Genomic DNA, 16288 nt, shown 5'->3' with positions numbered 1-16288 from the left:
GCTGAGACCAGAGCCTGATCCTTCTTAAGCTGCTCAGCAATGTGCTATATTATTCTATTTAGGAGGACTGAAGGCAAAGAGATTAAGAATAATTAGTCAAAAATCATACTGGACTGTGCTGGTTTTGAAATGTGTTTTGTCCTTGGAGAGCCTGGGATCTCGAAGGACAGATGCTGCTGAGGCATGTGTTTGGTGTGCACCCTAGGCAAGGCAGCTTCCTCTGCCATTTTGTGCCCTGTTCCTCTTGTTTTCCCAGGGCCTGGCCCTCCTCTGCTCTCCCTACCATCTCAGTGTAGGCAGAGAGGTGTGGTTCTCTTGACCTGAAATGAAGATAATGTCAGTTTTTTGCCTTCAGTGGTTTAGTGACTTTGAGCATAGCAGGCATAGGAGAAGGGCTGCATCTCACTGAAGAGAAGTTGCTGTGGGGTCCCTCTGGGATGGTGAGGTGGCACCTGGGTCTGTGCCCCATGCCAGAAACTTTGAGGCAAAATGAGGCCCCTCATTCCAGCCCAGGAATCAAGGAGACCTTATTGCCACAGAAGATGGTCAGTTCAGATGTGCCTTCAGCCCAGGTGACTTTCCTCAAGGGCAGTTCGTGGAGCCATCTCTGCCTTAACCTTGTTTTTCAGAAGGGTGTGATGGAGATGGCCATATGGCAGGGAGAACAAAAAGGTGCTATTGGCCAAAAATCCAGTCAAGTGCTTTAGGGATTTGGAGGGGATGTCCCCAGGAAGTGAGCTGTTCTTGAGCTAAAGCTTTCTGCAGTTAAGCAGGAAGGAAGGGATCCTACAGATACCTTACTAAGGAAGAACTGCTCCTTCCTTGTGGATGCCTGCCTCTGGGTTGATGCCAGGGTCTCTGTGGCTGTAGGATTTAATCTAGCCAGGCTCAAGTTCCCATGGCTGTCTCAGAGGATAAAGTGGTTGGCTTTGTCCATCCCATTAAGCAGGCCAGGCACAGAAGCCCTTTAAGGAGGCTGGCCCCTGAGGGCACTGTCCACCCATGAGGGAGCAGATGCATAAGCCATGGGAGTGCATGTCTGCAAAAGCCTTTTCATGAACTCACAGTGAGAAGCGAGAAAGGAGAAACAGGAACAGCCTGTCAAAAAGTTAAAGCTTCAGGCATCCTTAACAGGAGAGTGGGAGTAAATACTGTTTAATCTCTGAGTTTTACTCCTCTCAGGAGGGATGAGTGGAGGAGTGAGTAAAGTACATCATGACATACCCTGTAACATGGCAGAGTAATGTACTTTCTTTTTTCCTGAGACATTGCTGAGAAGCACCAGTTATTGACTTGCACTCCACTGTAGCCAGGTACTGTACAAACACAGCAAAACTGCGATAATAAGCCCTTTGGGATGGGGGCTGGTTTTGTAAGCTAGGGACTACAGACCCCTTCTTCTGTGCTCTGACAAGCTGTCTTTCCCCTTATATCAAACATTTTCATAAAAATTGGAAACAGTTTCCTGTTTCAAATGGTTTGCAAGGAGTACCCAGCTTCCTCTGTCCAATCTAAGTGTGTGCACCACGTGTGCCCAGGGAGGTCAGAATCTTTCTCCACAGTGATTTACTGATTGACCTTATCTGACGTTCTTGTGGATTTACAGCAAATAACCGAGCAAAGCATTCTATCATAATTAGAAAGGCTTTTATGACTTGTTACAAATCCCTAGATTTATGCAGTTATTAAAAAAAGGTGAAAGCTCTTGATGAAGAAAACAGTAGTATTCCCACTATTATAATACAGTGATAGCAATTCATTTGCTGCTTTCCCCATATCTTCTAGTACAAAGAAGAGATTAACATAGGCTTCTTTCAACCTAATCTTTGCTCTGAATGATATTTTACATGTGTCTACACTGTAAATAATTGCACAATATATAATTCTCTGTACTGTTTGAAGTGTAGAGAGTTATCCACAGTGGGCAGGACATCATTATGTAGAAATGGTTCTTCATGTCTCAAAAGCAATGTGTTCCCCTTAATACCATGCTGCTGGTAGCTTCCAGTTTTGGTAATGGTATAAATGTCAACAAGAGTTGTTCCTGGCTGTGTGGTGTTGATTTGACCTATGGGGCTTCCATGACGACTTCTGCTAGGGATTTTATGAAGATCCAACAAAGGTGTTTGTTGGCACAGATAGTGTTTATAAGCTTAGAGAGCAGAACACCCATAGTGCATTAGTGCTTATTGCACATATTTCCTAGTGGAGTTTAGTAACTGTTTACTTCTTCTTTCACAGCCTGTTTGCTGTATCTGAGGGGTTTGGTGGATACCATTTCACAACACCTGTTAGGAAGTGGCCTTTCAAAGTATCAGGTCTTGAAAGACGGTTATATCCACCAGCTGGAAAACCTATTTGATAATGTGCTCATTGTTTTATTGGCCAGTCAGGAATTTCCCTGTCTTTCAGTGTTAATTTTTTGCGTCTCCAAGGAGAAAACATACCCCAGTGTAGGTCAAAACATCATGTCTTTTGCTGTTTGAGACTTCTGAGCGCGTGTGCTCATCGTGATGCTGAAGGATAAAAGTGTATGCAATACCTTGAAAGGTAGATATACTGACACCTCTCAAAGTCTCTTTTTAGGCCTTGAAGCTTTCCAGGGAATACGTACAAAGCACAAAATAAGTGTTAGTCAATTGTTTCTCCCACACTGCATACAGTATTTGCCTTAGCATTAGTACAGATGTTTCCGCACTTACTCCTCAGAATAGAACAGATCTGTCGACACAGTCATTTTCAAACTCAAGTCGGAGCAGTCCGCTCCCCTGTGAGTGGAAGTGCACAAGGGCTGCGAGTTGAGTGCAAGCCATGTATATGTGCTGCCTGAGACCCCATCTATCTTCTTAGCTCAGACCTCATGCTGCACTGACTGCAGCCCTGCTTGCCCTGCTTCCCCTCTCCACCCTCCATTTTAATGTGTAGGCAGAGTACATAGAGAATATTTGTATAGAGTCACTGCTGTATAAGTGACACAGATTTGGAATTACCTGGAATGCACAAGGAAACAATGCCACAGTTGGGATGCTTTAGCCCCTTTGTTATGCTGGAACAGTGCTGAAATTCTAGGCAAGATGATTTACCTTCCTGACTTAATTTAACTGTTTAAGGGCTTTTCATAATGAGGACACTAACTCTGCCAAGGAGCAATCTGTGACTGAAGAGTCGTGCTTTAGCCTTTGTCCTGCCGCAGCCCCACATGCAGCCTGCCCCATATCTAGGGCTCTGTAACCTCTCTCTGACCTAATGCGCACTGTTTGTCCTGTGCTCTCATGCTGCCTTTATCCTGGCTGTGCTCCTGCAAACCCTATACTGAGTGCTGACAGTTCTCACAGGAAGCAGTCACACCCAGGAAGAGTCTTGTCTCTCACTGCCCACCGTCTTCTTCCTGGCAGTTGGCCGTAGCTCTTGGTTTACAGCAGGGGACTCAATGGTAGGCATGTGTAAAGATTACAGCCTAGCTGGTGTGCAGTACTTTGTCCCTGATTAATGTGTGCTTCAGTCAGTGCAAGCAGCATCATAAGCAGGAGCGCAACCTGTCGGGAGTTTGATAAGGTCCTGGTAAAACTAAGATGGTTACAGTAACAGTGGGAGGTGTACTGGGGTTAGGCAACCTGCCGCACTGGCGAGGATGCCCAAGATAGAGAGGATGTTTATTTCCCACCAGCTGGCTACTGGAGAGAAATTGTTTCCCTTTTCTCTGTCCTATTGTTTTACTATTTTTTTCACCAAAGTAACTTTAAATATTAAGTCAATATGCTATTAGCTACAGATCCAATTAATAAATCTTTGTGCATATGAACCTATTGCAACATTCTTTGGGCTACAATTAGTGTATTAGGACACAATATCAGTTGGAGTCTTCGGCTGTGGTAGTAATGCAGTGATACAGCATTACAAAGCTAATTTGTAAAGGCTGTCAGATGTTACTGTAGCACCACATAACGCCTTCTAGATAAATGGGAGACCTGAAAATTTTACAAATAAACTAAAGAAGAGAAACTACAACTTGCATTCACTTATAGTCAGGATGCTTGGCCATACACACTTCAAGCAGAGCAATAAGCTTTCAGCTTCCATGTAACTATGCACAGCAGGTCACCCAGTTGATCTGTCTGGATTTAGATGTGAAGGGAGATTCTTGTCAGAAATCCAAGAATGCTCTGTGGAGCAGATTTTTCAAAGAAAAGTCATTGCCCACAATATGAGCCAGACTTCCTTCACAAGCTCATCCCCAGTTTAGGCACCAAAACAAAGTGATTGTGTTCAACCAAAATGCTCAGAGATGGGGGTGTATGTACACAGAGTCTTGATCTCTGTGGCACTGCCACAGAGGGATTTACTTCTGTGGCTGTAGCAATCAGTGTCTAGTGAAAATGTCTAAATATGACACTGGCATATTGAAAATCTGTCTGCAGCCGAGGGTGCTGAGCTCTTGAAAATAAGCCTCTGGGCTCTTATGAAAGTCTGGTCCTGCATCTATTCCATCTGGAAGTGCTGGGAGTGAGCTTTTGGTATTGGATGTTCGCATTCCCTGTTGAATTCACTTAGAACTGGTTATCACGTGTCGTAATTATGCTGTGTATGTTGTTATAAGCATAAATACATTTGATGGAGTAAGAAAATTATTATTAATCTCTTAACACACTACTACAAATCTCTTTTGTGTACTTCACGTTGTTCTGTTTTGTTTGAAGCATGTATCTTTTTCACAGCAAATGATATTTCAGTTGGCTAAATGTTAAGGAAAACTTTACTCCCTGTCAGTGACACAGTTCTTACCAAGACAGTGTTTTTTTTTGCACTTCTCACTTTGTCTAACTCTAGAGAAGTTTGAGAAATAATCAGAAGTAGATTGCATCTGAGAGCATTTATTCCTCCCTGCCCTAGTCCTTTGCTTTACCACTTGGTGATATTGACAATAGTTTTGCTGAAACTCCTTTCAGCTTTAACAGGTCTGGAGGTCACCACAGGGCCCAAGGGTTCTCAGTGGCAGACTTTAGTTTTATACTTCCTTTGTAACAACATGAAAATTCTAGGATGTTGTGATGAACTCGTAAGAGCACAAGCCTGTGCAGTGGAGAATGCAGGCAAGCCTAATAGCTTGGCTGATGTCATGCATAGAAGTCATTGGTACAATGGAGAATGAGCCTTGCCATCAATTATTTCTTCGTTTTCCAGAATGAAAGCCCATTTATGCAGACAGCGAGCTTGTACCATGAATACAGACAGTAAAACACTCTGGTCCTCTGGCTGAAAGAGTTCAACCCATTTATGGAATGGTGGTTAGTATTAATGATTCACTTTACCCATTGATATAAATAATTTGTGGCTTTGCTAAAATGATGCTTTGACTCACAGTAATCCATAACACACTTTTGATATGTATTTTCAAGATGTCATCTGTCATAGTTAAAAACTTTTGATTTCATTTCTGTAAATTCTCATGTTAACAGTTTAGATGTAAACTGTTACAGCTTATGCGGTGTGCATTATTTCTCAGTTTCAATTGCATTGTTGAATAATTTGCCTGAATATAGCTAGTATAGTAATTGACTAGAACTTTCTGCTATGCTATCTTTGATTTGCAGTGAGATGAACACTGGGAGTCAGATTCTCTTCTGGCACAGCTTTGACCTCACTGGGTTTATCCTAATGGAAAATATCATCCTCTCTATGCAGAAATACATTAAAATGATCACATTTTTATCTGTGGATATTCATTACCCTAAAAAAATATCCTAAGCTTGCTCAATGGTGAACCTTTAATACCTGGAGAAACAGAAGGAGTATTGAGAGTGTGACAACTGTCTGATAAATAGTTACTCATTCCTCTTGGTGTTTGAGTTCAAAGATTAGGTCACTGAGCTTAAACTGTGATAACCTGCCATCCATTAAATGCAAAGGCTTTTTCTTTTTGAAACCCCTTTCACTCATGACCTGTATCTCTGCATAATAGACACTGCTTATCTCTAGCTTCTGTATATCCCGTGGGTAGCTTGTGTTGTCTGAAAGTTATGTATAGTCTTTCCTTTTTCATGAATTATTATTATTATTGTAAAGAATAGAAATAATGTTGCTCCTCATTTCTGCAGTTCCTTATTGAGGAGGGAAGACTGTCAGTGGAAGAAATGCATGGTCCCTTCTCTCTCTTTAAATAAGAATATATGGTAAGAAGCATGTGACTTGGTTACTTATCAGCATACCTGGTCCTACCTGGCACCTGGGTAGAGATTTTTCTTTCAAAATATCAGGTCTGTTGCAAACACTGGGCACCGCTGTTAGCTCTATCTTACACACAAGAGTATAAGACAGAGGTTAGTTATGACCTTTTTGAAAACATCATTTCTGATGTTTGCATGCCTCAGTTTTGCTGTAAGAGATTAAAAAATTATCTCTGCCAGGAAATCCCATGAAGTTTTATGCTCTTGCCTGTACCTTTTGCATTTCTAGGTCTTGGACTAATCTTTTGCATTAGATCACTTTTTGAAAGGGCTTTTTTATAGGCTATTATTACTGGGTAGTACTTGCAAAAATCCCATTCTTGCAGTTTAGTTAGAAGGACAGGGAGAGACTTCACTTTCAGGCAGTAAAATATGAAGACCAAAATATTTTTTTTTATAGTGTGGATTTGGTATTTCCCAAAGATAAGAGATTCACATCATATTGGGGGGTTGACATTACCCAGGGGCACTTGTAAAAGACAGTGAAACTTTTGGAGTGCAGTGTAGATTCAGGCTTTTAACGACCTTGCACAGAATAAGTCCACGTGGTACCTTTTCAAAAACAGAAAACAAGAAGTGAAGGAAACCAAAATACCAGTCAAAACAAACAAAAGTATTTCTGTCAGGCAAGAAGCAAACCCATGATTTCATTCATGATTAGCCTTGGAAATGAGAGGATCTAATCCCAGGGTCTGCCTTGCTTGTTATCGTGGTTGATTTCAAACGCACAGTCTAGGTTTTCAAGGCTGCTGCCTTTACATATGATTTTGACATCTGCCTTCAGAACGTTACTAGAATACTTCATTTCACAGTAATTCTGAACAGTTTTTTGAAGGATACCACCATGGAAACTTCTTTTTTTGCATTATTGCATTCCAGTCTTTTTCTAAATGGTTACAATTAGCTTGGAAAAACATCTACTATGAATTTTAGAGCATGTTTTGTTTCACTTACGGCGTTATTACAATATTTAGTTATATTAACAGCTATGGCTATTTTTTACGCATGAAAATCTTGCAACAAACTTTGAATTAACAATTTCAGCTTGAGCCAAGCGTGTCCTGATTTTGCTTTTGCTCTTGGCAACAAAGGCTATCTGCAGTTATTCTCTTCCTGGGGAGAAGGTTTGAGAATAAGGAGTTCTACCAACACCTGCACGAGCGCTTGGTGTTTCTCAGATACTCAAGGTTAGCAGACACACAAAGTGCTTTTCTGTAGAAGACACGTCCTCCAGTAAACTAGACGAGAACAGCAGATATACTCTAATAATATACTCCAAATAATGAAAAGGGTGTACGTCTACGACTGATTGACTGCGCAACATAGATTGTTCATAGGTATGAACCCTTGTCCCATCTGCATGAGTGGTTCCGTGTAGCATGCTGATGAGTACTGAGTGGCTTTTGAAATGCTGTCTCTCAAATTGGTTCCTCAAGTGCTCCAGCATCATGAAGCATTATTTAACTTCTGTCTTTCATTTAGGCACTTCCATGCTGGAGACATTTCACTGCATGGATATAACTCCTTTCCCAGACATGTTTTATAAATATATATTCAATATTTTCCTATGGTTATTTTGGGAATCTGGGAATAGTTCACCTGTCGTCTATTAAGTAAAGAAAGCATTATAGCACTACTTAAAAACAGGTGAAATAGACCCTGTGGGTGCATTCATAGTGTTAAACAGCATTTAACAAGGTGTCTTCTATTAAAATCATAGGCTACTGTCTGGAAAAAAGAGCAGAAAGAGTGTAATGGCAAACAAAATAAATCAAACACAAACTGAATCTTAGCTATGAATCTGGCCTTGGGCAATTTGGCACCAGTCTGCTCCCTTGGAGAGCAGCTGCATTGCAGAGGAGCTGCTCTGATGGGAGGGTGGCTTCACAAGCCTGTTCAAGGCTCTGATGCAGCACTCTGCTGAGCGAGTTTCTTCAGCCCAGGGGCAGATGCTGAATCATGTCTCCCTTGGTCAAACAGGGACCATGTGCTTTTGTACCAGCACTGTCCTTTCTCAGTGGAGATACCGGCTTCTTGGCTGTAATGGAGAGGCAGCAGGATAACTGTGATTCTGGACCTAAGAAGGATTGACTGGGCAGTAAATCTAATCCTGTATTCCAAGTAACTTAAATTTTTCTGTTAGCATAGGGAAGTTGTCATCCTTTCACTAACTTGAATTAAATGGTTCTGGAGCCACTGGCATGATATCTAAACCTCTTATGGATCAGTATCTTTTCAACCATCATCCATGAGGTTGTATATACATATGAATTCGAACCATAAAAAGTGGGTTGGGAGGAACAGTTCCACAGAATGATAAAGACAAGCTTATAATAAAGGAGGAGGAATCCCACCTGCCTGGAAATCTGGGTTGTTCCTACTGCTCCTGCAGAAAGGTGCAGCAGTTCATATTCAATTCTCAGTGGTAATGAAACGCAGTAAGCCAGCAAAATGTGGGCCCTGCGTGGATTAATGTTTAGTGGCATTGTCTGAAACTGTCCTGCTTTAATTCCTTCTTAAAGATGTAAAAGTAACTTGTACTCAAATACTTCTGTGATTGAAGATTTGAACTGAGGCTATAATTCTGCAGAAAGCATGTTTTTGGGGAATGTTAACTGTGGCTTAAAATAAATGACTGGTCCGAGACGCCCCAGAGCAGTGTGCTTTCCTTGGACAGTGTAGGATGGCAGCACACTAAGCTTCAAATACTGACAAATATTTTTGAAGTGCTACTAGCTGTATTAAAACTATAAATGCTCGCAAGAGCCCCTGTTTAGCCACTTACCCACAGTTTTTCTGTAGTCATTATTTGTTCCTCTTATTTTCCTGCAGCTCAGCAATTCTCTGCCATGAGAAAGGTGTACAGATATAATATTGACAAAAAAGGAGAGATTAAATTGAATATATATAAAGAAGTAAACATTTATGCATCCCACACCAGCTATTACCATAGAATGTGCCAATTAAACTGGTCTGCATTGATAACAGCTATACAATTGCTTAGAAATATTGCAAAACAGTGACTCAATCTGTAAAGAACACCGAAAAACAAATGCAGGAAGATATTCTGGTACAGGAATGTGCATGTTTAGTTTTGACCATGATTAACATTCTCACTGAATATCTTAGGAATGACATACCTATTTAAATGTTTTGCTAATTTATGACCTAACACTCTAGAGCTACTTGGAGATAAAATTAAGCAGTGTATTTAAGGAAAATATTTTAACAGAATAAAACATCAATAGAATGTTGATTGTGGATATGTTTCTGGGATTAGTGAAAGACCACTGGCCTTGCCCATCCAGTTACTAGCCCGTGTATAATGCACTCTGTGTATCACCCACCTCTTCCAGATGAAGAGTTAACCTTAATGGCATGTGGAGTTGTTAGATACCTTCCTTTGCCTGTTACAAGAACAGGCTGGATCCTTAGCTATTTAAGACCAGCATAAATCTTAAATTTTGCCAGCCTGAACAAGGACTTATATCTGTTCTGGGCTGTTAATAATAAATAATTCTGTTTCTCAAAAAGATGCTATTCTGACTCATTGCATAACAGTTTACTACATTTTATATGTAAATAAAACTTGAATTTATGAAGCTATTAATTCTTACTGATAGTACTGGAAGAAAAGGTTCTTATCACATTTTTAGATGTTATAAAAATGTTTTGGAGAAGCTTTTAAAAATAAACCTCATGGCATAATACTAGCCTTTGATAAGTATTTTTTCTCTATGAAGCATTCAATAGGAAGGAAAGTCTGGCTGAAATCAGCAAAAAAAAAAAAAGTAGATTGTTGTCAACCAGAGCAGAGTGCCTGCCAGAAATATTTAAAGAATATATTGATTGAGATACCATCTTATAGTCTTGGCAGCTAGATGACTTTTACACAGAACAGGGAAAGCCAAAAGGCTAAATCCTCTGAAAAGGAGGGTGTTTGAAACCTACCCAGGCTCATGACCCAGGAGCAATCTCTTCAGGGTACTTCAGAGTGGAACAGTCTATTATTGATTCAACAGGCTTCTTGCTTTCCTTGTCTTTAGTTTATTCTGTTGTCCTTCAGTTCAGTCATTTGGGGCTTTTCAAGAAATCTTGAACAGGAAGTATCTGTTCTCTGGCTTTGCAATTTCTATTATTCCCAGCCAGAGTACCTTGTTAAAGTGCTAACAAGCTTGATAACACTGGAGTAATTTAAGGATGAAGAGCATTACAGGAATATTTTATACATATTGTGTATATACAGTGTGTGACTTTGTATATTTACATATATAAACTATGATATTCTCACAAAGTTTAAAACACTGGCAAAAGCTCATTATCAAGGCTGAATGTCAATGAAACCAGAGAATTCTGAATGACAGAGGTGCATGGTTAAGGTCACTCCAGCCAACTTCTATGCTGTTCTTGTTAGCAGGACTACAGCCACCCTTAGGCATAATTTAGGGGATTAATCTGAGAGGAGGAAAACTTGTAATGTGCGGTAATACTGTTGTCTTATAAAGCAGCTCATAGCAAGTTTTCCTGAAATATAAAGCTAGATTTTCAGCTAAGGCAAATTTGTCTCTTTCCTTCTGAAGGCTATGTCACTTGTGTTATCTGAGTAATAAAAGTCAGTTTTCATGAAGAAATACCAGGTTAATATGGCTGCTGCCACCCTATAGCCAGTGCGGTCTCAGTTGGGATGTCTGGGGGGTTTTGAGCCTTTTTTATTTTAATGTCTTTTTTAAACAGTTTTATTCATGGAGGATTTTATTCACTGAGGTCAGTCAGAGCTCTTACTAAGCATTTTGGGAATGTGTCATTTGTTTGTACAAAAGCCTTATTCGGAAAAGAAGAAAAACGAGATGAAACACTGAAAGACTTCTAAATCATCTGATGAAAACTTAGTTTTTCTGAAGGACTGAGTTACAAAATAACAAACAGGATATGCATGGAAAAAGTGAAATGGAGAGAAGCATTGAAGAAGTTTGGAAGAGAGGGGTGGTGAAGGAATGCATTCAAGTTTATAACTGTTTATGATCAGATTTGTTATATCAGGCACTTAAGAACAGATAGTTTATATTTACTTCTTAGTGCAGGGTTCAAGAGAGAAGATTCAGTATTTTATTTGGTATTCTAGAGCCATTCGCTTCATTCTTAGCTTCTTTCTGTTTCCATTGGAAGACTTCTATTTGAATACAGGTTTTTGGAGTGGAAATATGTAACCTTTTAAATTTAAAGTTTTGGTTTAAAATGACCCTACAAAACAAAAACTTGAAGACTTGTAGGGTGCATCTCAGCTTCCATCTGTAATAGCACATCTTTGCTCAAAGTTATTTTTTGAGCAGCTGAAGCTCGGAGAATAATAACGCACAAATGGTTTTGTGTTGGAACAAGTCAGCCTAGGGCTTTTCCAAGTTGCCAGTCCCATTCTCAATCTTGGTGCTCTTTAGTTCCGCCTCTTTTTATAGTATTACAGAAGGTGAGAAATGTGGTAGTATTTTTAACTCTGCTGGCGATTTATTAATGGTTGATGCTAGCTGGGGACACAGGACAAAATAGCAATCTCTCTTTCCAGCCAGCACTTAGCACTATGTCTCTTAGACTGTAAGCTTCTAACTCAGTGGGTGGCAAAAATGCCATATTGTCTAAACACTATGAGTCCATGGGGATAGGGTAGCTAATGAACTTCCTTTTTCTTACCATTTAAGTATAAATGTCTATACGGGGGTGCAATTTATAGGATTATAAATTTATTTAATTTCTATTAATCTTATCGATAGCTGGCTCTATCTGCTTGACTGTAGCATGCTTAATGATATGGACCAAAGATCATACAGTGTAAGAGAAATAATGTGTTTAGGTTGAATTCTTGGAGATAAAAAGGCCAGTAGATTTACTACAGTTCCTTAACTTCCTGTCACTCATTAAATTTATTGGAATTGAGACTTTGCATGCTGTATAGGAAACTCTTTAGAATGATTTCTTGAATGTAATATAGCAAATCAATTATATAAATTAATTTATTTTTTGGTGATTTGCTACTGGCTGCTGATTGACCTCTGATGAAAAAGTATTATGAAAAGAAATTTATATGCCCATAAACATGATGGCAATTGTGATAAACAGGATTTGCATGCAGGTATAGCTACTGCTTAAAATCCCAACAAGAGACATCATATTGCTTCATTCCATATAATTGGAAGTGAGAAATAGTGCTCCATCTTTTAGATTCATTCATTTGGTGTGCTTGTGTCTGTACATGTGTGCATGCATGGAATATATTAATTATATTAGAGATGCATAGCTCTTTCAGTCACATGTAGTGACTAATGCATATCTTTGGGTAGATCAGGTCTGGCAGTTCAGATTTGTGCTTCTGAAACACTTTCACACAGAAATCACCGCCCTGTTTTTCAGACTTCTCATATCCACTCTATCAGTGTAGTATCTCTTATGGTCTGCATCCTTTCTCACTTCCTCAAAAGTGGACAGCTGGTTCATACCTGTATAGTTTATTCTGAGTTTGGAGCTACCATAAATCAAGCTTTGATTGAAGCTATTACCCATGAGTATTTGGGTGGGTACTGATGACAAGCAGGTGTTAGTTGCTGGATATGATGTAGGAGTTCATGGTACTTTGAGAGCTCACCACAAGTATGGAGGATAAGAGAAGGGCCTTTCTGCAGAAACCTCTGGTGCAAGAGCTATAGGGCTCAGCCAAATACAACATGGTGTCAGCAGGCACTACCATTTGTTGAATTTTCGAGTTTAAAGTAGAAGCCATACAAAAATTGGTGACTTAAAATAACCTTGTGATCTATCCTCAAGGTGTTAATCATCCTCACATTACACTCAATACACACAGTAGAGTCAATTTTATATGTGCATCAATCTCCCACTAAATGAGGGGAAAAACAACATCATAGTTAAACAGCACAACGTAATAATTAATATGCAGTATTAAATCTCTCATAAGTGGATAGTAAGAAAGAGAAAGCTCAATCATTACATTGAATTTAATTTGCTGAGGGAAGCAGCCTTCACACCTGAGCCACAGTCACAGCTTGGTTTTCTCTCAATTAAATCCATGCTTGTCTAAAGCAATGAGGGTTTAGAGGAAAAGATCAGGGCACATGCTAATGAAATTCCCTGCAGTACAAGGGCATTATGCAGAAACTATTACAAGGCAGAGGCCACATAATCTCTATTTAAAATTCTCTCTAAAGCAATGAATGTAAAAGCTTGGTGAACATAGATGTAGACCATGCTATTAATAATCAGAATTTTTTAGTCAAAGTAGAAATTCTGGAAGTATACATGTATGCTTGTGACATGGTAAGGATCTGAAAAATCAGAAATGTTTATATTTAAAAATAGTTGCTCATAAAATATTTCAAGTTGTAGCATTAAAATACAGATTTTTCTATATGATATTGCAACTCAAGGATACATATCACAAGATATATTTTTTTACACCTATCCTTTTGAAATCTAATGTAATAACAAGAAGTTGCTGCTTACTCTTACCCAGATCCATTTTGAATTCTTCATAAACTATGTAGTTGGCCAAATCAAACTATAGCACTATGAGCTACTGCATTACTACTCTAGTAATTAGATTTTTTTGCCAGACTGATAGAATTTCTGGCACAATGGCATAATTCCAGAGAATCTCTAAATTGGGGGCTTCTATTACGTAGCTCATCATTAATGGCTGCAGTTTCTATTGTGCAGGGTTTTTTTTCCCTTCTTAAATATGCTGTTCCAGAGGTGCTACCACCGTCACTGATGGACTCAGCCTTGCCCAGCAGCAGGTCCAACTTGAAGCCAGCTGACATTGGCTTTATGGGACACAAGGGAAGCTTCTAGCAGCTTCTCACTGAAGTCACCTCTGTAGCACAACCCCCCCCCCCCCCCCCCCCCCCCAAAACCCTGCCAGACAAACCCCCAATACAGCTTGACATAGCTTTAATCTATTACCTTGTATCCTATTACTGGATGCCAGAGAGATCATCATCTCTCTCTTCTCCCACATAAGGAAGTCAGATACAGCAGTGAGGTTACTCCTCAGTCTTCTCTTAAGCTGGAAAAACTTAGTAGCCTGAGCCACTCTTCATAAGTCATGTCTTCATAATTTTTGTTGCTTTTCTTTGGACAGAATCTAATATTTTTGTACCCTTTTATTGTGGAGCCCATATCCCACCAAAGATATAGTCCGACTACTTTTTCCTCATTTTTCATCCATATGATGCTTTGACACTACTAATTATCACATTTGTTTTGCGTTGACTTTTGGATATTTTGGTTTCTTTCAAAAGTAAATGATCCATCACTTTATAAAAAGTCCTACCATAATCCCACCATTGAAAATTCATGCTGGCAGAAGAAAATTGAAAATAATAAATTCTTCAGACTGAAATGCATACAGGTCAGCCCCAGAATATTTATGTAGACAACCCCATCTTTGGGATACTGTGTTAATGTGGCTTTCATGGAACTATCTTGAGTCTCCTAGTGCTATTGATAATAGTGCTCAATAAACCTGGAAACTTGTGTGGAATAAATAACACTCTCAGGGGCCCTGTAAATTCTTAGATTGATGGGGATAGCAATAGTCAATACACAACTCTGCAGATTTAAATATGTAAAAATAAGAGTAAGAGATCTGAGAAAAGTGGTAAAAATATGTTTGATTTTGGGTTTTTTTCAGAAGTTTTGAATGATGGAACAATTTGTATTGTAGCAGATTTAATGATTGCATTTAAAAAGCAAGAAATTGACTCCTTTCCACCGCAAACTAAAAATAAGACCTAAAGCAACAGTCTCTCTAAATTAGAAGGTGAAAAACTAAAAAAGGATGTCTCTGTAAAGGATTTTGTTGTGGTATATAAATCCCAAAGCCAAACAAAACCCCCAGGTCAAGCGCTAAAAATTATCCTAGAAATAGATAGTAATAATGCGATTCTAAGGCAAACTAGCAGTATGGCTGGAACTCTAATTAGTATTAGTGATCACAACAAAAGAATTGAAAAATGCAGAGTAACAATGAGTGTGAAATGTTCTTATGTTAGAATTTGATACAAAATAGGTGCTATGTTTTTATTGTATTCTGTTATTTCCCTTTTGATGCATAAATTTTGTGATGATGCGAATGCCTAGTTATTAATTCACTCTGATCAGTTACACCTAAAGGGATCTCAGAGAAGAAAATAGTGCCTTATACCCATTCATATTCAGGTTTCATTAACAGCACCTAACCAGGACAGACATACCAGATGGGTCTGGCAGTAAAGAATTAATAAGAAATGGTACCATGGCTGGATAAATGGGGGAATCAAGCTATAGGTGTGCTGAAGCAACAGGGAGCTTTAGTGGATTAAAGGCCTGAAGGAGAGTGTGGTAGTGATTTATATGAACATAATTTATGATTTAAAAAAAAATCCTAGATATACATAGAAGGGAGATGGCAGCTTGGTGGAAAGTGAAGCATTTCAACTTGCCTAGTTAACGAAAGAAGGAAGGTATAATCTAGTTTGGTGGGGGTTGTGTTTGGTTTTTTTCAATAAATTTAAAGTGTAACTATTGTGACCAGAGTAGTAAATAAAGTACATGGCATGTTCGAAAGTGTGTTTTTTTTCATAATAGGCTAAATACAATTCATATTTTAGGAAGGGGGGAAAAGGGAAACTAAGAAGTTAAGAGTGACCAAACTTTGGTTTCCAAAAAGTGAACGAACAGATTGCTTTGTTTTTATTTCTCATGGGATTGCAAAGACAACTGTCCTCCAGCCTTTCTCCTTCTGTAAAAGAAATCCAAGAAGAGGGCATGTAAGCTGGTAATTAAGTCTGCTTCACACTGTGTGGTTCAAAATGCAAAGGTAAAGCAAACCTGAGAGAGAAGTTCCCTCTGCTGCACCTACTGAGCAGCAGAGAATTAAATATTTTTTTGAGCATCCTATTATCTCCAAGGAAGGACTGCCACAGAGAAAAACCCCAATAAAATCCCAGTAATTACAAATGCTTAGTGATTTACAAACAAGTTCTTATAGTAGGACTAAGGCATGCTCAAAACAAATTTTG

At 39.1% G+C, this 16288-nt stretch overlaps 1 long non-coding RNA gene across 3 annotated transcripts in view; it reads left to right on the top strand.

The window, feature by feature from the left end:
• The window catches only part of LOC136012234 (uncharacterized), an 87558-nt gene that overhangs the window by 25377 nt on the left and 45893 nt on the right, over positions 1-16288 (top strand). Inside the window, exons 2-3 of one of the 3 annotated variants that reach the window (XR_010611629.1) lie at positions 5182-5285; positions 6096-6170. The exons of the other annotated variants lie outside the window; for them this stretch is intronic. This is a non-coding gene — a long non-coding RNA (uncharacterized LOC136012234). The remainder of the gene's footprint in view (positions 1-5181; positions 5286-6095; positions 6171-16288) is intronic. 3 annotated transcript variants of the gene reach the window in all.

The sequence above is a fragment of the Lathamus discolor genome, chromosome 3, assembly GCF_037157495.1.
Source record: "Lathamus discolor isolate bLatDis1 chromosome 3, bLatDis1.hap1, whole genome shotgun sequence".
Classification (NCBI taxonomy): Eukaryota; Metazoa; Chordata; class Aves; order Psittaciformes; family Psittacidae; genus Lathamus; species Lathamus discolor.
Note: the sequence above shows the minus strand (reverse complement) of the source record. Positions and strands in the feature narration are given on the sequence as shown.